The sequence below is a fragment of the Lemur catta genome, chromosome 17, assembly GCF_020740605.2.
Source record: "Lemur catta isolate mLemCat1 chromosome 17, mLemCat1.pri, whole genome shotgun sequence".
Taxonomy (NCBI): domain Eukaryota; kingdom Metazoa; phylum Chordata; class Mammalia; order Primates; family Lemuridae; genus Lemur; species Lemur catta.
This window is the reverse complement of record NC_059144.1, coordinates 32,011,516-32,035,608: the sequence shown is the minus strand read 5'-3', so window position 1 is coordinate 32,035,608 and position 24,093 is coordinate 32,011,516. Positions and strand designations below refer to the sequence as shown.

Sequence of the window (24,093 nt, the reverse complement as noted above, 5' to 3'; positions counted from 1 at the left end):
ATGATCACTTGCAGAAGCGTCAGATTGTGCAATTCTTCCCTCTCTGCACAGAAAAGCTGAAAGAAAATCAGCCACAGGCACTGAGAGAAGGAAATAAAGTAAATGACAGGACATGCAATAAAGTGAAGGAAAAAATGCTGATGTTAAGTGCCGGGGACAAGGAGTTCACCTAGTGGGAGGAAGAGTAAAGTTGCTGGTTCATGAGATCACTATAAAATGACTTCCTGTCCCTTAAGGTAAGAAGTAATACACAGCACAAATGTTTTACTTATACCAGAAATTTAAAAATAGCAGTTTGATTAAAGGATCAGAAAAGAACAGTCTCTCATATTCACTACGACTCTGGCTCTAGAATAAAGCATTGGCAAGTCACAGTTTATAAATAAAACAAATCAGCCATATGAAGATATTTCCATTTCCCATTTTAGTACTTCTTTAAAGGTTTGTAAAATGGAACATTAGGGGAGCAGTGGAAGAATTTATTTATATCATCTCCACAAGTAGTTCCCCCCAAATGGAGGATTCCAGCGGGCCACGAGCACAGTTGTGATTTTTCGCATTGGTGGGAAGCTTCTTAAGGGAAATCTGCATAGGACTAAAAAGTCATATACGTTTCTCCTCAGAAAAATTAACAACAATAACTTCTGATGCTTCCTAAGTGCAGGCAATGCTATCACAGACAGCAAGTAGAAAATTTAGCAAAAGGTGAAGCGCCCAAGGTTAGTAGTGGAATTAATATGCTTGAACCTGGAAAACACTGGGAGATTCTGCTTAATGTTCTGCTGCTTCAAGGAAAATGTCCGTGAAGCGGTTTTGAGAGGCATTTCAGATGGGGCATTGGCAGGAATGAAGCCAAAAGCTCTAGAACCCCATGGCTACCAACTCTTCCCTACAGGGCGCGGGACACTCACCGGGCAGCTCTGGACCAACTGCAAGTGACGTCCACTTAGTCAAACTCACAGCGCGGCCCTCTGTGAAGCAAACAGACACAGATGAGACTTTTAGAATCCTCATGGAGAGAAACAGCCCTTTGTACTTCAAAATCAGAATCTATGTTTTCTTAAATACATCAGAAAGATATTAGTGACATTACTTGCAAACAGACGACACAAAGACACACAGTTGTCAAATCAGAAATATTATTACTATACCCAGTGTACAGGGTCTATATACCCTCTCTACAGTGTTGCTGATCCACTACTCAACCTCTTACCCTGCTAAAATAATTAAGCAGCAATTGAACAAAAAGGCTATCTAAAATCTTCTCGAAGCAAATATTATTGCCTTTTCCTGATTAGCAGTGAAGTGTCCTTAGATGAACTGTAAGTGGAAAAATCCTTTTTACAATGGAATCACATCTATCTGCAAAAGAGCTGTTATTTTATACATGTGTTTCTGTATTGTCTTTGTGAATAAGTTGTTTGTGTCCATTCCGGATTTGATATTGGATTTCTGGTTTGGCTGAAATTTAGATTTCAAGATGCAGTGGGAAGAAAAAGTTCCAGGTGGTATGAGGAGTACACAGAAGCAAGAAGAAGCCTATTTGCGTGTGGGAAGCAGGCAGGGCAATCGAGATCTGGGAAAATGATGTCTATAAAGATTGAATTTGGAGCTTGTGAAGGTCATGTGGATAGGTCTACAGCAGAGCCCTTTTGTAGGGTCCCAGCTAGGCTGTTACATCCCTATAACATAAGACTATATACCATGAAAAAGAAAGGAGCATATCTGTATATACATGGGCAGATATGAAAACAAATTCTCAGGTCATAGTATTAACTTTAAAAATCTGATGTAGTAGAGTAATATGGGTACCATGACTTCAGTATTAAAACAAACCGCACTAATGTATATGTAAATAACAGAAATAGCATTGTTAAGGACATCTAGAGGGATAACAAGAAATGCTGAGTGTAGCTGCCTCTGGGGAACTGGTTAAAGGGAGATTAAAAGGGGGGGGCTTTGATTTTAATCTAACACTTAACTATTATGTAATATTTTACCATAAAACATTACCTTTATAATTGAAACTGGAAAAAAAATCTAATTCACCCCAAACTCTCTATAGAAAGAAACATACCAGTTTGAATATATAGAATTTAAGAATATACAGCATTACGTACTGATTTACTGATGTAGTGAATATTTACTAAGACCCAGACTCTAAGTATAGATTGTATCATCATATATAATCCATACAAAAGCTCTAAAATGTATGTACTGTGATTACTCTCATTTTATAGAAGAGGAAACTGAAAAGTTGAGTGAATATTCAAGAATCACACAGAGTTGGCATTCAAATCCAGGCACCCTGGCCCACGTTTAGCCACTACGGTTACCACCTCCTCCATGGCATTCACCTTATTTTCAATATTACATTTATATTTTTAATTATGCAGGGTGTCCCAAAAGTTGACATACATAGGGAAAATGGCAAATTGCAGCTAAATGTATATTAATGTAAGAATTTAAATTCCATGAAGACAGTGATTATGTGTGTATTGAAAGCCACTCAGTATCTCCTTAGCACCTAGCATGTCTGGCACATGGTAAATGCTCAATAAATCTTTGTTGAACAGATGAATAATTAAGTGGCCCACCAAGAGCTGGAATGTTATACTATATAACTCTTTGATGCCTCTTGGGGCTATGAAACAGGCTGTGATCCAGAAAAAGCTCATTGATTAATAACCCTGCCATACCATGCTCCTCATTTTAAGAAACCACTTACTGCCCAAGTCTTTTTGTAATCAAAGACTTAAAGACTAGAGACATTTTTCCTTTCCCTTCTCTAACTCCCTAGTGACCATCTGGCATGAAACTGTTGCATTGTTCCAAAAACCTTTCTAGTTCTGTCCATAGCTCAGATATTGCAACATTTGGGAAGGCCAATATTAAAATACTTAACTACAAAGTTAAGGAGTATAAGTAGTTTGTCATAAACTACTTAGCTACTGGAATATCATAGGCAAACTATTGTAACTGACTTGGTAATATATAATATTACCACATTCACATAGTAATATGTGAATGAAAGTCCTCCACCTTATCAACTTTTTCCTTCAAATACTATTATACTGGGTATTTAAGGGCTTGAATGGGGCTTTGGTAAAGGAGAAACTGTGTGCATGAGAGAGACAGAGACAGAGACAGAGAGAGAGAGAGAGAGAGAATGTCTGGGGTGTTCATGTGTCTCTCTCTGTGTGTTTTGGTCTTTCGGAAAAAGAAAGATATTAATATTTTCCCATAAGATAGAAGGAAACCTAATAGTTAAATAAAATCTCAACATCTAAAAGTCGTAATGGTGCTCATGTAAACAAAAGCTGTTTTTCATTCAACAAGCATACCTAGACCATTCAATGGGGAAAGATGATCTATTCAACACATGGTGCTGGGATAACTGGATATTCACATACAAAACAATAAAGTAGACTCCTAACTCAAATCATACATAAAAATTAGCTCAAAGTGGATCACAGATGTCAAACTATAAAATTCTTAAAAGTAAACATAACATAGGAGTAAATCTTTGTGACCTTGGGTTAGAAAATGATTTTTTAGATACGACACCAAAAGCACAAAGAATAAAAGAAAAACATAGATAAATTGGAGCTCCTTAAAAACTTTTGTGCTTCAAAGACTGAAAAGATGATTCACAGAACGAGAAAATTTTTTTTTGAAAATCCTTTATTTGATAAGGGACTTTTAACTCAAATGTAAGAACTCTTACAACTCGACAACAAAAAGACAATCTAATTTTAAAATAGGCAAATGATTTCTCAAAAAAAAAAAAAAAGATACACAAATACCTGAAAAGATGCTGAACTATCAGGGAAATGCAAATCAAAAGCACAATGAGATACTATTTCACAACCACTAGGAAAGCCATAATCATAAGACAGATAATACCAAGTGTTGACAAGAACTTGAAGAAACTGGAACCCTCATACACTGCTGGTGGGAATGTAAAATGATGTAGTCACTTTGGTAAACAGTCTGGCAGTTACTCAAATGGTTAAACATAAACTTGCCATGTGACCCAGTAATTCCACTCCCAGGTATGTAGCCAAGAGAAATAAAAACTTATGTTCATACAAGAAACTGTATATACATTTTCATAGCAGCATTATTCGTAATAGCCCAAGTAAAAACAATCTCAATATCCATTAACTGATGAACAGATTAACAAAATGTGGTAGTATATCTATATAATGGAATAGTAGTCAGCAATCAAAAAATATAACACAGATACACATGACAACATGGATGAACTTCATAAAAAACATTATACTAAGCAAAAGAAGCCAGGCACAAAGACCACATATTGTACGATCCCATGTATATGAAATGTCCAGAACAGGCAAATCCACAGAGACAGAAAGAAGACTAGTGACTCTCTAGGATGATCAGGAAAGACAGAGTGACAGCTAATGGGTACAGAATTTCTTCTTGGGGTAATGAAAATATTCTAGGATTAGATTGTGGTGATGGTTGCACAATGCTGTAAATATACTGAAAAGCACAGAATTGTACATTTTAAGTAAGTGGATTTTATGCTATGTGAATTACATTTCATTAAAGCTGTTTTAAGAAAGGCTGCATTTCAGCGGGTTTGCCAGTAAATATTAGTCGGCTTTTTTCAAATATGACAAAACACTTATTCACATTCTTCAAGAAAACACAGTAAGTGGTAAATATTTATAGTTTTAAAAAATTTATTATTGTGATTCTCCATGGGATTCCTTGTGATGGAAAATATACAATTTTATTTTACTCTTACCAAAGAAGAGCATATGTACAGAACTACCTCTAAACAATGAGAAAACATCAATATCTTACTGCAAACCATCATTAATGATGCCACAATGTTTGAGATAGCCTTATTTCAACACAACAGGGAACTTTAGCCAAGGGTGAACTTTTTATGTCTCAGTGGGGGAAAAATCAAAAAGTGTTTGAGGGTGACAGTGCCAGGTCTGTTTTAGGAGTTTATATGTGTATTGAACACAGAAAGAGTAGCATGGAATGCTCTCCCCAAGATACTCAATATTTAGATTTTGTTTTCAAGTGAAGAATAACTGATTAAGGTTGAACCAAAACAGATCATTTCACTCTGACCTACTACTGAACACGGAAATTATTGTTTTGCAAGCAAACAGAATGTTAGAAAACAGTTTGGTCTGTGAGTTTGTACAGTGTAACGAACCACCTCCAACCTTTGTGGCTTAAATCAATAACCTTTTATTTTGGCTCACATGGTGGTCTCAAGTTTGCAAAAACAGCAAGAGAGCAAGACCCAACATACAAGCACTTCCCAAACCTCTGCTGTGTTGCACTTGTGAATATACCACTGGGCAAAGCAAGACACGTGGTTGAGCCCATATTCAAAGGATGGAGAAATTATCCCACCCCTTAACGGAAGCCCTGCAAGATGGTACCTGGAGAGGTAATGCCTACGGTGCATGTACCTTAGCACTTCACCTTCTATTTATGAAAAATGGTATCATTCTTCTATTGATCATAGATTTTTTTAACTATAATTATTTATAGCTATTTACCATAGTAATATTATCACATTACCATAGTTATTTACCACAGTTGTATTTTCTTTTGAAGGAAATATATTTAAGTGGAAGAGACGAGTCATGAGTTCAGGTCAAACACAGGTTTGGCCAAATCCATAAAAGTGACTCAGGAACAATCCAAGAACCCAGTGGCATAGGACAATGCTTCTCAAACTTTAACACACATACACATCACCAGAAAAGCTGAGCACAATCTTTGATCAGCTGTGCTGTCTCAAGCAACTGACTTCACCTCTCTGAAACCACCTTATCTGTAAAATGCAGGTGATATTAGGACTCAGAAGTCTGGGTCAGAGTGAAATGAGATGAGAGAAGCAAGGCACCCAGGCAACACAGAAGGGATCCATTCCTGCTTCGTTCTCTTTCATACTTAATGACTTCCACAAAAGCCCTCGAATGGAATTATAGAATAGGTTCAAAAAGAAAAATGAATGGGCCAAAAGAACATCATGAGAGCCTGAATAGTATCATGTCTCAACATTAAAAGTAATCGAATCCTAGCAACAAGTTTCACCAATGCAATCGCATTGGGTTTTCACATAAGGTATTCATATGTCTGTATCTCCCCAGATTCACTCTATAGATATTTATTGAGCCCCCACTGTATGACAGACTCTATTAACAGCTTTGAGGATATAGGCCGTGAACAAAACAGACAAAAATCCCAGAACTCACAGAGCTCACACCCTCCAATTCTCTGTTTCCCAAACTTCTCCTTTATACTCACTCCTGTAGGAGAGGCTGCCCCTGGGCCTGCTCTGGGCACATGTGTGTTTCCATGACTCCATGGTGACCTTTTCAAGTTTAAGCTGGTTGTTAACATTTTTTAAAAATGGGAGATTTCATCTGGAATCCCAGCTTCTCTTGGAAATCTGGACCATGTAGCAACAGAATGCTGCAGGTAACTCAGCCACGGCTGAGAGGCAGTTGTCCTTTCAGACAAAGCATAGGTTCTCCGGGTCCCCACAGCCCCACCCTCCCAAGCACTTCCACCCAGCCAACTCCTTCACCTGCGTTCTCCTCTCACCCACCCCTCAAGTTACTGATCCCCAAATGAAAGGTCACGTCAGCAACATTTATAAGCATGGAAGGAAGGGGATTCCAACTTCCTATTTTATATTCAATTTTTTTTTTGCCATAATGCAGTTGAATGCCCAGCAAGAAAGCTATTTAGCCATTCGTTCCCCCTTCCCTAAGTCTAAAATTGCCAGTCTGAGAAACCATTCTAAACTCTGTCCAGAAAACTTACAGCTCCTGTATCTGTCATTTAATGTGGCTAACCAGCTCTAAAATGTAACACTGAAGGCTCTTTATAGGGAGATTATGAGTTATTTTATGGATATTACTTTTTCTGTAAATAACAATGATGGTTTTGCAATTACCAGCCTACATTCTTTTATCTGGTTTCTTTCATGTATTCGTTTTCCACAGCTGCATAACAAATTGCCACAGACGTGGTGATTTACACATTTATTAGCTCATAATTCCGTAGGTCAGAAGTCCAAACACAGCTGCCGGGTTCTCCGTTCAGCATCTTACAAGGCTAAAACCAACGTGTCCAAGGTGTTGGCAACTCTCCACTCCTTTCTGGAGGCTCGGAGGAATAACCTGTTTCCAAGTTCAGTCAGATTAGTGGCCAATTGTGCTTCCTTGTGCTTATGCAACCGAGGACCCCTTTCCTTGCTGGCTGTCATCTGGTGGCCACTCTAAGTTCTTAGATGCCACCCACACTCCTTGTCACATGGCCCCCATCATCTTCAAAGCCAGTGATGAAGATTCTCCTTTGCATGGAATCTCTCTCTGAATCTCTCTCTCCAGTCCCTTTTAGGGTCCACCAAAGACAAACTCTCATTCTTAAAGTCAACTGTGCCATGTAACATAACCTAATCGTAGGAGTAACACGCCATCAGAGTCACATCCTGGGATTATACAGGGGGTGTACATCAGGGGCAGGAGCCTTGGCGGCCATCTCAGAATTCTGCCTGCTACACCTAATTCAGCATACATTTGTAGCTCGGGCTTAGATCTGAGGTTACGTCACAAAAAAAGCTAAATGACCAGCAGAGAGGCTAAATGAAAATTAAAACCAGACAGTATATTTTTAACAATTCTCCAATTCATCACTAGAGTAGTTAATGTTCTTAGGATTCCATTATCTAACCCTAAGAAGACATACTCTACCAAATTCTAAATCTATATGAGATGTCTCTCTCCTTTACCTTAAACTAAACCTTATGAAACTAGATGTCTAGGAAACTGATATTCTTTAAAAGAGGAAGAATCAAACACAAACCCAGCACCTAGAAGGATAAAAAATTTGGGGTGTTTTAAGACAGAGTATCCAATTAACACCATGGGGTGAAATGTGTTAATTAAATTAGGTTATATTTTCTACATAGTGTCAACCAATTTAACTGCTCTTTCTCTCAACTGACTTGATTATTTGGAAGTTACACAGAGGCAACACATATATAACCACATTAATATTTAAAGTAAAGCTACAAAGATAATTAAAATCCTGCTTAATACATCCACTAGCACATGGCATATTAGTTAAGATTTTTCTAAAGGGAAAAAAATGAGAATCCTTAAGAAATCTCCCTTCAAAAACATGTTTGGTTAGAGAGCAAAACTGTCAGGTTCAGAAGCAAATAATAACCACAACTACCAATTTAATGAGCAATTATTATACCCAGGTACTACTCTCGCTGTTTTATGTACATTCATTCCTTATAGCTCATTGAACTCCATGAAACAGAAACTTTTTACAGATGAGGAGACTGAGGCAAAGAGTGGTTATATTACTTATCTACAGTCACACAGCAAGTAACCAAAGGAGCATGATCCAACCCTGAGATGATGGCTCCAGGACCCTTCTTCTTACAAACTGCAACTCCCTGCACACCCATCTGTTCTTCCACATTGTAAAACAGGGGCTAGTTCTGCATCTATTACACAGCACAAGGTGGTAGCCAAGCACATATGCATTGCACTCAAACAGATCTGGCTCAAGTCCACAGCCAAGGCGTGAGTGGGGCCTACAGCCCTGCAAAGGGGTATATTTCTGTAATTTGCATAAAAATACCCTCTAGACCAGCAGCAGCCTTGTTCAAGCAAGTCTATGTAAACCTCTAAAAAAAAAAAGAAAATAATATAGGCATTTCTCCACCCCATATGTCTTCTTTTGGAAGAAGAGAGAGGAAAAATATAATTGATTCCTTCTTTTTCTTTTCCACTTCCTTCCAAACCTTCTTCTGTCATGTTCCATTTTGAAATTGAGATATTATGGAAAAAAATGGGAACACAGTAAAAGCTAATACTAGAAGCAAAGAGGAAACACCACTGGCTCCCTTTCCTACCGTAGAGAAGAAGGTGGACCTTACTCTAAGTAATGAGAAATTACCTCAAGCCTTTTCCACCCATTCCACCTGGTTACAGCAACAGCAGCATGGCACCAGGTGTCACCAGCCACAGACAGCACAGACTCCAAGAAACCCATGCTTAGCAGTGGTAGTCATAGGTCACTGGAGGTAGAGCTGGCGTGGGGAACACAATAGTAAATTTTGACATTTGCATTAAAGGCAGAGTTGCTTTCAATGACTCATTTGCACAACTAGGTTGGATGACATTTGCACGGTGATTTTTCCTGGTACTTGCAAGACACTGACCAAGGACTATTAGCATGCCAGGGCCCTCTGCCTAAGGAGGTGACAGACTAGAACTAAACTTTAGTCAGGCCTCTTTATGTTCTCCTACAGGTCAATCTCAGCTCCAGCGTTCTGCTGGCCACATAGCAGAGATCACAGAAATGTAAGTTTATTTTTTCAGAAAAACCCCCCTTAAATCTGATGCCCTGTGATATCGCTTGTTTGGGGTCTTGATTTTTACAGGGTTTTATTTGTTAGACCATCTCATGCTACCTAATTTGACTTAGCCATGCACTGAAGCCAGAACACTCCAATACGTTTGAGAGGAGACATAAACCTCGTGGGCCTTGTGGTTGTCAATGACCCCTCAGAACATTCAAGCAGGGTCTTAGTTTCAGAAACCTGGATGTACGCCAACCCAGGTAATTATTCTTGCCTGCCTAATTTCCCCAGGCAATTTTAATTGAAAATGGTATTATCCTTTACCTCAGTTCTAATCTGCTCTGAAGTGTCCCTGTGTCCTGTTTCTTCCCTCCATCATAAGCTAACTGAGCTGGTTTCTTTTTGAAGCTTAAGCTGAAAGAAAGATAGTTTCTCAAGCTCCCAAGGGGGGAAATATCAGATAAATATGAGACATTTAATTAGTCTCAAACCAGTGTGCTGAATACCATTGGCAGTGCTTGCAAGATACCCCCCTCCTTGCTGCCTAACCTTATGAAAAGTTTCTTTTGTGGAGAGAAATACAAAGGTTTTCTTACTGCAAAAACTGACCAAAAAATTGAAGGAAAAAAGAAAAAAAAAAGTCAGGAGGAGGGAAGTGGGAGAGGGACTCTGAGATAATTTTACTCTCCTGAAATGATTTTTTTTTTAAGGCACTGGTCCCTTGCTCATTTCCAAATAACCTGATTTGAGTTAAGAGAACAAAATACACCATTGAACATAGGAATATATAAAGTTCAACAAAAATGCAAAAGAATTATGTACTCCCAACAAACATGCCCTTAAACTGCTCCCATCCAATACACATACAATGAAAGCCTCAAATAAAAAAAAAAAAACATATATAATTTTATACTTTCTATTAGCACCATTAAAGATATAAAAAGAAACATGGAATACTACTCAACAACCCAAAGGAAAGAACTATTGATAACACAATAACCTGGATGACTCTCAAGGGAATTTCAATCAGTGACAAAAGTTACATACCAAATGTTTCCATTTATATGACGTTCATGGAAATTATACAGATGGAGAACAGACTGGTGCCTCCCAGGGGTTAGGGAAGAGAAGAGGAATAGGGACGGCTGTGGCTAGAGAAGGGTAGCACAGGGATCCTTGGGAACTCTTTGAATCTTTTGACTGTGGTGGTGTCGTGTGAATCTACACAGGTGATTAAACTGCATAGAACTAAACGTACATGCATACATACACAAACGTACACACATACACAAATATGTGTTATAAAACTGGTAAAGAATAAGGTGAGTGGATTACATCAATGTCAATTTTGTGGTTGTGCTATTGTACCACGGTTTTGTAAAATGTTACCAGTCGAAAAAATTGAGTAAAGGACGTAGGAGATTTCTCTGTATTATATTTTACAAAAGGATATGAATCTATAGTAACCTCAAAATTAAAAGTTAAAAAAAGAAAATTTAATTTTGATAATATACAGGTGCTTTTTGACTTACAAGAGAGTTACATCTGAACAAACTAGTTGTTAAGTTGAAAATACCACAAGTTGGAAACACACTTAACCTACTGATACCATAGTTTAGCCTGGCCTGTCTTAAATGTGCTCAGAACACTGACATTAGCCTACAGTTGGGCAAAATCATCTAACACAAAGCCTATTTTACAATATAGTGGTGAATAACTCATGGTTATTTCCCTTGTGATTGTGATCGAGTGGCTGACTGGGAGATGCGGCTCACTGCCACTGCCCAGCATCTATCTCAAGAGCAACTTACCCCAAATGTTAGCCTGGGAAACTACCAAAATTCAAAATTTTGAAACATGGATTCTACAAAACACAGATCACTTGCATACCATGGTGGAGTCAGAAAGTCGTAAGTAGAACCATCATAAGTGAGGGACCATCTATATTTTATTAACTCAGTATATATAAAATTTTCTCATATACTTGACATATTAATACATGTAATTGATATAAAATTATTGAGATATTTTCAATTTTTTCTTTCATTTTAAGTCTTTCGAATCCAATGTGTAGTTTACTACAGCACATCACCATTCGAATTAGCCACATTTCAAGGGGCTAATTCCCCAATCCCGTCCAGTGGTACATTCTCTCAAACATGACACATCTTTACTTTCTGCAAGTCTCTTACACAACTGTTTCATATTGGAAGCCTTAGAGCCTGGATGGTCACCGGAAAATATGATCTGGCTTGTAGAGAGAATTTCACGAGTGGTGCCAACTTGAACCTACTTTGAACTAGAGTTCCAATGATAAAAAAAATAGTAGCTAATTTCTATTAAAGAGACTTCCAGTATCTTCTAAGTAACACTTAAGCAGAGTTTTAGGAACTACAGACTATAGTGTTTAAAGTGGGCTAAAAGACATTTTAACTATATTTGAACCTTTGCAATTTGAGTTTTTTTTCCCCCTCTTTGCTTTCCTAATTGGGTATGGTGATTATAAGTAGAATTATTAACATAAGAAAGCCTTGTGGGTTTGCTGTTCAGAGCCATGCAACTGTGAGACCCAATTTTCCCCTAAAGGCAGTCATGGGGGAGAAAGAAACAAGTGATCAAATATGTGATGGCAGATTTTAAAAAATACATTAAATGAGGCCAAATGTCTTGGGATTCTGCAAAGTAAAACCAGGGGGCAAGACCTGGTTCTTAGACCACGTCTGAGAAGAATCTCCAAGGCTCAATCTCAAAAAACCAGCGCCATCTCCATCCCCCATTCCAAGTGACAGGGAGATGGGGAAAAAAAAAAAGAAGCACTATTCCCAAATAGAGCCTTGGGAATATAAAGAGAGAGGGTTTGGGAGTGAGAGAGACCTATCTTTGAGAATAAAAGTCAATTAACCTCTCCTGGACCTAGTTTCCTTGTTTGTCAAATGGCAAAATTATCTACCTCACTCCTTGTTGTGAAGCTAAATGGAATAATACACAGAAAGCGCCTATCACATTCCTGCAACCCAGAGTGGGTATTCAATTACAAACCTCACCTACTCCTTTATTTCTGCATCCAAACAACTATGCATATAGAGAAAATGATCTGTGCAAATTAAACTAAGAATAGTAACGTGGGACACTCAAGAGATGCTGCTCTAGAATAATGCCAGAGAGAGAAATATTTCATTTTTAATCTGTTGTGATTCACTCCTAATCTGCTGGGAGGAAGCTGGTTTCATGACTAATCTAGGTTTATAGCACTCTTAAGACAGCAGAGTGATACACCTAAGGTAGAGGAATCAAAATAGTCTAAAATCATGACCTCAAAAACCTTTTCATATTCATATTCTTCACAAACATAAAATGTATCTTCCAGCCAGCAAGTGAGAACAGAAAAAGAAAATGGTACGGTTTATAAGAACCTCCCAATGCCTAGTTCTCTTATTATGAATTATATAAGTTTGGATTGGTATTTATGTTTGTCAGACTTTTTTTTTTTTTTTTTCTTTTTTTACCACAAACAACTCGTCCACCATCTGTTCCATGAGACATGACCTCATGAGCTGGCCCACTGGGGCAGGTACAGCAATCACTTAGCTTTTATTGATGCAACTGAACTCAGCAAACTCTCCAAGGCCCAGAACACAGCTGTTAATGCCAGAACCCTGAGTCAGGTACTGTGTTGAAAAGAAGGGCCCTAAATGCACAGCCTGGAGTAATTTGTACAGAAAACAGCCTGCTCTAATTCTATTTGCTATTCATTTCTATTTGTTTTTATAAAGAAACTAAAGCAGCTGATTTATCTACAGTTCGAACATGCAGGACAAGATCCCAGCCTTTGTCAACATCACTACCACTGAGCTAGGGTAGCCATCTAGGAAGGTCCCTCTGAGGGTATGAAACAGCTTCTGGGAGAACGAGGGCAGGCTTTCCACCACTGCTACTTCTGACATCAGAGTCAAGGCCCATCGTGCTACGGGTGGTATCTGAAGCAGGACAAAGTCACTTTAGGAAACCAAAGCAACTAAAGTAAAATGAAATGGATAACTAAGACTTGGATGTGCTTACCCATGTAGGACATTCAGGCCTCACCAATGCCTGGACTCAGAGGTATAACTGGTTTTAGTGATCAAGAGAATTAATTCTTTATTTTTATTGTTTTAATTCACATGCAGTAAAATTCATCCTTTCTGATGTATAGTTCTGTGAGTTTGACAAATGCATACAGTTATGTAACTACCACTACCAAGATATAAAACAGTTCTATTGCCCCTAACACTCCCCCCTGCTTTGTAGTAAGCCCCTCCTCCCAATCCACACCACCAGTGATCTGTGGTTTATTCCTGTAATGTTGACTGTACAATCATATTGTATGTAGCCCTTCAAGTCTGACTCCAGTTTCTTTCAATTAGCATAATGCATTTTAGGATTCATTTATGTTGATGCATACATCAATAGTCCATTTCTTTTTACTGCTGCATAGTATTTCACTGTATGGATGTACCACATTGTATTTTCATTCCCTAGCTGAGAGACATCTAGGTTGTCTCTACTTTCCGGTGACTATAAATAAGGATACTATAAATATTAGTGTATAGATTTTAGTTTAAACCTAAGTTTCCATTTCACTTAGGTAAATACCCACAAGTAGCACAGAAGATGCTGTGCTTATATGTAAGTGTATGTTTAACACAACGAAAAACTGCCAAACTACCTTCCAACGTGACTGGGCCATTTTGCATTTCCACCAGCCATGCCTGAGAAGCCCAGGTGCTCTGCATCCTCACCCACTTAGCACTGTCCAATTTTTTCCTTCTGATCTTACCTAAAGTCATAGGTGGGTGATGATATCTCACTGTGATTTAAAAATTAAGACTCTTTGAGATCTGTCAAATATCAGAGTACCACGAGTTGCTACCTTTGAATTGGTAATATATTATTATCTCTGTTTGGAGATAAGGCAACAAGCTCAGACAGTTAAGTAAGTTCACATAGTTAATAAACAACACGCAGAAGATCTTCTGGTTCTAGAAGTGCTCCCTTTACAAGTTTGCATATATGTATTAATACCTAATACCTACATATAATAATAATGCATCACTAATAATAATCACAATAGAGTCCCATTTAACAACAGGAAATAATTCTAATACATCATAACATTCATTAGTGTAAAAATCATATATTATTGATAATTCAAACATGCATATGTAGTTGTACATACACAGTACTGCAATACAGATACAGGCAGTTTGCCAAGCACATTGACAGTTTAAATTTAATCACAAAAGGAAGAGTATCTAATATTTTAGAAAAGTGATACTCAAAATTACACCAGCAACATCACATGTTTACCTAATTTAATGATATAATTACAAATATTAGCTGTTCCAAGGAAGATCTCCATTTTTTAACAATTTATTGACTTTTTATTGTTTACTTTTTGTACTTTAAATTAGGAAAACTAAATATATGGTTTAGAATTTTTACCATGCCTGATTTCTTACCACTTTGTTGTCCTATTTACCTGTCCTCTGCTGCTGAGGATCATTTTATGCATTTCTTATCTAGTTCCATAGATGGAACAGGAAATTAAATGTCTTCCCATGAAAAATAGTTATTTCACCCATTCAACAAATATTTATTGCATTCCTAGCAAGCTGGAGGGAGGCCTACTGGTTTTATTATTTTAGACAAAGGGCCTCAGGAATTGTATCTCTAATGAAGTGACGTATGAGCGCAGACCTGAGAGAAGTGAGGGAATCGGCCTTATGAAGATGGGAAGGAAGAAGATTCCAGGAAGAGGGACCAACAGGAGCAAAGGCCCTGAGGGGAGTGTGTGGCTTACGAGGTTGAAGAGACCAACATAGCTGGAACACTGCAAGTGAGCAAGGAAGACACTAGAAGGCGATGAAATCAGAAAGGTAAAAGGGAATCAGATTATGCAAAGACATTGACTGGATCTGATTTTGATATTTAAGGGGAAGCAATTAGAATGTTTTAAGTGCAGAGTTACATGGTCTGACCTAAGTTTTAAAGAAATACTTTGCTGCTTGGAGAATGACTGTAGCAGGCCAAGAGTGAAACAGAGAAACCAGTTACAGGCTACTGCAAACGTCCAGATGAGTGATGACAGTGGCTTGATCAACGCTGGTAACAGATAACACTGGGAAAAGCTATTGGATTCAGGACACATTCTGAACACAGAGATAACAGCATTGGCTGATGGATTGCATATGGTGTGTAAGAAAGGGAAATGGCTTCAAAGTTGAAAACTGGCACCACAAAGGTTAAAGAAAACAATTACTTAATTTAAAATATAACAAGTGTTAACAAAGATCATTAAGACTCTAAAACACACAGGATGATATATTTGACTAGCTGGTCTTCAGTTTTTGAGAGTCAAGAGTGAAGACAGGAAACTGAGACTGTCATTTTCAATAACTAACTTTGGGGACATCTGCTGCTATCACTAAAGGAAAGTCATTGAGAATTCTGAATAAAGATCAAAATCAGAATACCATTCTCTTTCTTCTACCCTTAATGACTTTGATGTAATATATTCTCCTTCAGCTACAGCAGGCTGAGTTTGACAGGAATCAGCCAGATGAATGGATTAACAACAGATAAACAAGTTGATTGAAATGTAAATAGATGAAGATTAATGTAGTAGAGAGCATGAACCAACATGCAGAAGAGATAAGACTCAAAATAAGCAGAATATAATTTCAAAATTTTCATACAGTGTATCAATTGCCTAAAATAATAAAAATCTGGACAACCTGGGGTTTAGAATATAAATTTTTATTCATTTCTCTCAGAAAGTTAAGGATGCTGTCAAGATCAAAACCATTTGTTATGAAGATAACGTAGTGTTTCAAGATGGAGAATAACAATTTTAAAGAAATTCAAGATAATTGTGAAGAACCAGAAAGACTGGAATTGTAAATGGCACTAGACAACTTTCCCCTAGATTTCAGTGTCCTCATCACCGAAGATCCACAGGTGAAAGAAACAGTCTGCTATGCTAATATGGTTCCCAGGACTCCATCGGAGATAGGGACATTGAAAAAACCAACTTGGAATCAAGTATTCAACATATTGTCTTTGAGGTTTACTCTCAAAGTTACCTTACACAGTGTTTCCACACCTTACAGTGTTTAATAAATGCGTAATGAACAGATGAATGAATGAAACTCTCCACCACTGTTGGGATGGGACAGGGGAAGAAGGTAAACACACTTCCGTTTTTACATCCTTCTTTTCCCAAGGAAAGCCAAATGTACCACCCTACTTATGATTTTGGGGACTTGTCAGGGTGACTTGGTGTTATAATCCTGAAACCTATAGCATTAAAACAAACAAACAGAAAGAGCAGAGACTATTTTGGAATTTCGTGGGAAAACTAAAGCACTTTAACATTTAGTGACACTTTTCCATCGGTCATGTATCTTCCTGCCTCCCAAACCACATGACAGCATAGACGAACCATACCTAAGCACTTCTGAAATCCTCTCCCATGAAATCACCAGCCACGTAATGCCCCTCTCAACTCTGAAGATTCACCAAAGATTAAATGAGGGTCAAAATCGCCTTCTACGATTTTCACAGATGGCCTTCCAGAGAGAGAACTATAATATTGAATCAAAATTTGGGAGTGTAGCGATATGCTGGAAAAGAATTCATTGCCCATTGTTCAATTCCTGTGTATTGACATGCTGTCTCCTCTGTTCGTCATGATTAGAGTGCAATGTTACTCATCCCCATCTCTGGAACTGAGATAATTTAAGGACGAGTGAGTGACCAAAAATATCCCATTAATATGACTACTCAGCCACATCACAGTATGCATTCCAAGTTAAGAACCATAACTCTACATAACAGCACAAAGCCCTACATTTATTTGCATCTTACAAGAGATCATTCAGGAGACTGAAGCAGCTCATCTTGACCTTGTTTAATTTACCATTCTCCTTTCACATTAATTCTGCCGCGGAAATAGGACTGCAATTCCTTAGAACTAGACAACTTAGAACTAGAAAGAATAAATTTACTTTGTTGATTTTCTGTGTTCCAGGAAAAAAGGAAAGCCAGTCATGTGATCCATTTAACAGATACAAACCTACCTTCTTTTCCTTTTATTTTTACAGCAAGATATATGTTGACCAAAAGTACACTATGGGATTTTTCTTTGGTTTCAATGTGGTTTTCTTTATATATATATTTGTTTTGAGAGGGGGGAATGTGTTTTAGAGAAAGATGCTTCTTAGATAAAACATTGCTTTTTAGATAATAGTAACTGCTGACTTAGAACAAAGTTAAGAGAAAGCTGAGTTTAAATGATATAAAAACTTTACCTTAGTCATGTCCCTGAGACTCTACCTGGAGAGATCTAACATGTTTGCCATGGGAATTCAGTTAACTTTTCATGCAGAATCCTTTTGCTGAGAAATGACAACAGTTCTCAGATCAGGAAATTCCCCTAACCCAGCACAAGGTTTCATTTTATTTCCATCTGGGGACAGGGGAGTTTGATTTAAACCTCTCTAGGAAATTCCTATACAGATTTCAGGGTGGTTTACACCAGCCTGTGTAATAGAATATTTCTGTCCAATAGAAATAAAAGGTGATCCTGGTGTATAATTTTAAATTTTTTTTAGTTGCCACATTAGAAAAAAGTAAAAACAAATAAATCAATTTTAATATCTGTTCATTAACCTACTATATCTAAAATATTATTTTGATAAGTATTCCACATACAAAAACTATTAATGAGATTATTTTACATTCTTTTTTTCATACTAAATCTTTGAAATCTGATATATATTTTACACTTGCAGACACAACTTGGGCTGACCACATGTTAAGTGCAAAATAGCCACATGGGGCAAGCGGTGCCCATATTAGCACAGGCTCTAGTGCAGGACCCACAGAGAGTCTGTGGAATTGATTAATGAGTAGTCAGTGAGTTGCGGGTTGGCAATAGCAAAGTCCCTCCGTTACAAGGTGGCTGGAAGAAAGAGAATTGGAGAGGACCCCACAGTCCTTGACCTGGAAACACCTAGGAATTCTATAAGTTTGGGTTATTATAAGAACTTAACTCTCCAGCAATCATTACAGCCCCAGGTATTTCACTCATTATCACTTCAGTGTGCCAAGAGCTCTGTAAAATAAATTCTTATTTTGTCACATTTGAGAAAAAATGTTAATTTACTATTTCTTACTACTCAGCATCTTGCTTCCTTAACATCTTATATTCCCTACAACCTCTGTGCTTTGTTGCTATACTCCATTGATGAAATTCAAGTTTAAATTCAATTCGGAAGTCGAGCTCTCATCTTGAAATCTAATCATGAGTTACCTTTCAAGGTATTTTCTCAAATAACGCCTCCACTTGCTGAAAATCTATGCACTAAATATTCTGCTGGGCACTTCAAAATCATCATCTCTAACTTACCAAAGACAGACATTATTACCCTCATTACAGTGGACTAAACGGATTCTGGGAAAGGTTAAAAACCCATTTGAGGTCACAGAAGTAGTTCTGACTGTAGCCCTCACCTCCAGGACTTTCCTTCTTTGCCTTGGTTGAATAACAACAGCCAATATCCTTGTAATCCTAAATGCCAGCATCTCTGCATAGGTTGAATTCTGAACACCAAGTCCTACTTTATTCCTCTGGGAACAGAAACCAGCAAGAAAGCAACCACCATCTGTCACTATTGAGCTTGCAAGGAGCAGAGGAGAAACTTTTATCTGAAGTTCAAGATAAAGAAATTCACTGAGCACCACCCACATTACACAATCCTCCCACCCAGGTACCCATTTACATGCCCAACTGTCATTTTAATTGCAAATTAGAGGTCATCCCTGATAATATGGCCCTCCTATTCCATCCTCAGAGCACTCTGGTCCCCAAAGTCATTAGTGCAAACTTGTTTCAATTGCTTTTGACTCTGCCTGCACAGAGATTTCTCTGTAGGGACCTCTGCTATAACGAGCTTCTGCTCCCCACACATAGACTGTTGCTAAGGAGAAGAGAGTTCTGCCTCTGTAATTACTATAGTACCCGAAATTCTTCTGTAATCTCTACCAGTCTTTTCCTTGACATCAAAAGCTTCTTTCTGGTTAAAACTGTAATCTCTGCTCTTTGCATCCTTAAGCAAGGCTCAGCCACTCCCATTTCAAGTCATAAACAATTGATGCCCTCTACTACAATTGCAAATTCAGATTTTCAGGGGCCTCCAAGCTTTGAGGAACCCTTTCAGGATAACTATGGGTTTGGAAGGGAAGCAGCAACTCAGATGTCATCAAACCAGACTAGAAATGCCAAGAACTTTTTCCCTCCCCAAAACTCTCCATTTCTTCTGATTCTGCGAAGGTAGCCTCCCAGTAACCATGTCAGTATGAAATGGCTGTCTGCATCACAAAAATCTTCAGGCTAACTTTATCTACAAAATCACCTTTTCCCCCAAAGCAGTCAACCACTTCCCCAGGCATAGTTTTGCCCCCATAGTCAAGCAAGATGTCTGAGACTGTATTAGTCATGGTTCTCCAGGGAAACAGAACCAATAGGATATATAGAGATGTATATAAGAAGAGATTTATTCTAAGAATTGGCTCATGCAGTTATGAAGACCAAGAAGTCCCACAATCTGCTGGCTGCAGCTAGAGGACCAGAAAAGTTGGTAATATAAAATTCAATATGCCTTCAAAGACCTGAGAAGAGGGCAGGGCATGGGGTGGGGACAGAAAGGCCTGTTGATGTCCCAGTCTGAGTCAGAAAGCCCAAGCACCAGTAGCACCAATGTCCAAGAGCAGAAGATGGATGTCTCAGCTCAAGTAGAGAGAGAAATTCATCCTTGTTCTATTCTAGCAAATTGCCGATGATGCACATTTACATTGGTGAGGACACTCTTCTTTCACTCAGTCTACCAATTCAAATGCTAAATCTTCCAGAAAAACCCTCACAGACATGCCAAGAAATAATGTTTTACCAGCTATGTGGGCAACCCTTAGCCCAGTCAGGTTGACACATAAAACCAATCATCACAGAGACCTTACTCCTCAAACGGTGCCCACAGACCAGCAACATCTGCATCATCTAGAAAGTTCGTCAGAAACGCAAAATCTACATTTTAACACCATCTCCAAGGGATTCAAATCAACCTTAAAGTGTGCTAAGCCCCCATCTGAGACAGCTGAAAAGAATCTCATGGGTGATTTCATAAATAACCAGGCAGTTGATGCTAACTGTAATTTTTCATTTAACTCTTGTTACACTAGGAATTGTTGGGCTTTGTTTTTAAGTCTATTTTTTTAGCCTAAAACTAAAGATAAAATAGTTTCCAGAGGAAAAACAAGCTGCTTAATGTGGTCCTAAAATCCTGTCAACTCTGTACTTAAAGGAAGTAAAAGCTTACTATCTGTGACCCACTGCTTACTGTACAGAGAACAATACTCACCACTAAAAGATATTTGCAAATGAACAGGAGGACAATGCACAAAATAAATAACAAATAAGCAAGCAAACAAATGTCTTATAATTAACATGCCCCATGTGTTTTCCTATTATGATCACTACAAATTCTATTAGAATGACTTATGAGAGATACAATTTTATTAAATAACTGCATCAATTTGAACTGAAGTAAAGAAATAAGAAAACAGGTTGATTTTAAAGCTTTCTGAAACTGTGTTTTACAGGAAAAAAAAAGTAGCTCAAATTACCAGAATTCACCCTCCAGCAATTTTGTGCTGGAAACATACATTGGTAAAATACAAACATTTAAATAGCAATGCCTATACATTGATTAGACAAAGTGAGTCATTTTGGAGTCATTTTATCATAAACAACATTCTTTAAATTGTTATTCCAATAAATATTTTTTTCTAATGTGAAAATTTATTTACTTCACAATCCTACTCAAGGCAGTTATTTACTTATTATCATTCAGTTGTTTAAAAATATGAACAAATACCAAGTTAACAATGTACATGCATAAAAAGTAATAAGTATCTTCCACTTTAAAAAAAAGTCATTCATGTTTTAAGGACACTATAGCCCACACTTTAAAGAAGATAATGTCTTTGCTTTTAATATTCTGATTATTAGAGGTCTATGACTGAGAAAACCTAAAATATAGATAAAAAAGATGCCACAGTATTCAAAAAGAGATTGTCAAGAACATCAGCAACGGAGTGACCAAATACTATCTCAAAATTACAATGTTGTCAAGAATATAAACAACACTCCCAAAGGTCACAATATATCTTCACCTTTTGTCTATTATGTACTCTATGATTTTAGAATTCTATTTTTCTTGATGGATGTCTCCCATTCTTGAAAGAAGAAAAAAAGAACACAAAGGTCTTTGCTCAAGTGTCAGCTCTTCAGAAAGGCCTCTCCTACCAACCTATCCAAAATGGTAGCCCTAACTTCTGTCACTCTTCATCCCCTTGCCCTTGGCACACACTAATCTCAGACTCACCCACAGCTTTCTAGTGCAAGTGCTGTGATGCTTTGCCTAAGTGCTTTCTCTAGCCCAAGAGCTGTGTTTATTTCTGCACAGAGGGGCAGGCTGGAAATGCCAAAGACAGATCAGAGTTAGTGGATAAAGAAACAGCCTCCACGTCCTTCTATGGGACAATTCTGAGGCAGGTTCTACACTGATTCCCAGAGGTCCCCAGTGGGATTGGGCCCCTGCTGCACATAGCAGTAGTAACCTCTGTGAAAACCCACCATTTATTGGCTTCCTTCATTTCTTTGTCTCACTCTCCTACTCCCCTCCCAGTATTTCCTGGGGTCATTTCTCCAATACATCACTTGCACTCAAATCTTTTCCATGTGGCTTCCCCTAGACACTCTGAAGTCGAGAACTAGGGCCAGCTCTCAGGATCCAGACCAGCTACCTAATTTGCAGGGTCCAATGCCAGGTCACACGCCCATGAAACTGACCCTGCCAAGAACTCATCATGGATAAATTGTCAAAGACCTCCTAAGACACCTCTCTTAGCATTGATTATTCCCAGCAAAAAAAGAAACAACAGTGTTCTCTTTTATTTTAGGTTAAGCCATCACAAAACTACACAGCATGTAACACCAGAGAGGCCCGTGGGCGGCTGTTCAGAGTAGCTGTGCTCACCTCACCTTCAGACTTCCCAAACCCCCACGGAATCAATCATGGCATGCAGCTCCTGCTGCCTGCTCGATGGTTCACTCTGCTAAGGTTGAAATTACCTTGTTGAGTCCCACTGTTTAAACACACAATTATATAACTGAAAGAGACAGAGAACCTGCTTTTAGATGCCAGAGGATGCAAAAGGTCTCAGGATCTGTTTCAAGAAAATCCATTCAGGTTAATCACACAGCGGTCTGGTGGTGGCACAGCCAAAGAGTTTGGAAGGGTTTGGCAGAAAAATGAAAAAGGAACAAAATGTCCTGCTAGTGTCATGCCTGAGCTCCAAGGATGTCTATGTTTGAGGAATTATATAAACTGAAGTGACCAGAGCAGACCTGTAGAAACATATCCAAGATGGGAAAATGGTTTAGTGCCACCTGTACTGTGAGATGCTTAATACGTGTGTGTGTGTGTTGGGGGTGGGGGGTGATTGGGAAGAAGCAATCTGTATATTGTAGATCCCTAAGAGAGGGACCCAGGCTGCGTTGCCAAACAAAACTGACCACTGATTTGCCAGGCAATTGGCAGGGCTAGATATCAACAGGATAGACTGAGAAATAACAACTTGAGCTCACTTGAAATCCAGGTAACCACAAACCCTATTGACTGATTGTCTTATTCTGTTCATGCTGCTATACCAAAATACCACAGACTGGGTAATTTATAAAGAATAGAAATTTATTTCTCATAGTTCTGGAGGCTGGGATGTCCAGGAGGAAGGCACCAGCATATTCAGTGTCTGATGAGGGCCCCATATCTGCTTCCAAGATGACACCCTCAACACTGTGTCCTCACATGGTGAAAGAGCAAAAGGGGACCTAGCTAGTTCTCTCCAGCCCTTTTATAAGGTTGCTAATCACCTCCTAAATGCCCCACGTCTTAATTACCATCACACTAGCGTTTGTGTTCCAACATGTGAATTTTGGAAGGACACATACATTCAAACCATAGCACTAATATTACAGATGATTTGTTTTCCTACTGTATACAGAATACTTCCTAAGGTTTATGTTTGTATTCAATCCTGCTATAAAATGCAAAAGAAATCACTGTCTCTGGTGGAAATGTTAGTATTTAGCAGAATTACATTTCATGAAAAATTACTCTACAGAATTAACCTCTACAGATACTACACTACTACCTCACACTGGGGGCTTTTGGAACCATACAAAAATCACTTTAAAGTATACTGAGGAGCAGAGGGTTAGTAGCCAGACATTTCTAGATTAAAATCCTGGTTATGTTCTTTACAAGCTGTGAGACTTTGGGCAATTAACTAACTTCCATGAGCGTCAGTGTCTTTTTATTGCTGTGCGGGAGGAACAGAGAAGGGTCAATGTTCTCAATTATACCATGTTCAAACCAAACTCTTCATGTCCCTAAGACACCTGCCCCTCACTTAAATCCTTCCTGCCTGGGTTCACATCCTTGTAGGTATTTTTCCACTCCCCTTTTATACTAAAGTCTGTCAGCGAATCCTCATGGCTCATCCTTCAAAATATCCAAAATCTGATCATTCCTCACAAACCC

General features: G+C 38.3%; 1 protein-coding gene across 2 annotated transcripts in view; it reads right to left on the bottom strand.

The window, feature by feature from the left end:
• Positions 1-24,093, bottom strand: part of PLCB4 (phospholipase C beta 4) — a 316,073-nt gene that overhangs the window by 210,419 nt on the left and 81,561 nt on the right. For both annotated transcript variants that reach the window (XM_045528104.1, XM_045528105.1), the window contains exon 2: positions 912-971. The gene's annotated coding sequence lies outside the window, so the exon portion shown is untranslated. The remainder of the gene's footprint in view (positions 1-911; positions 972-24,093) is intronic.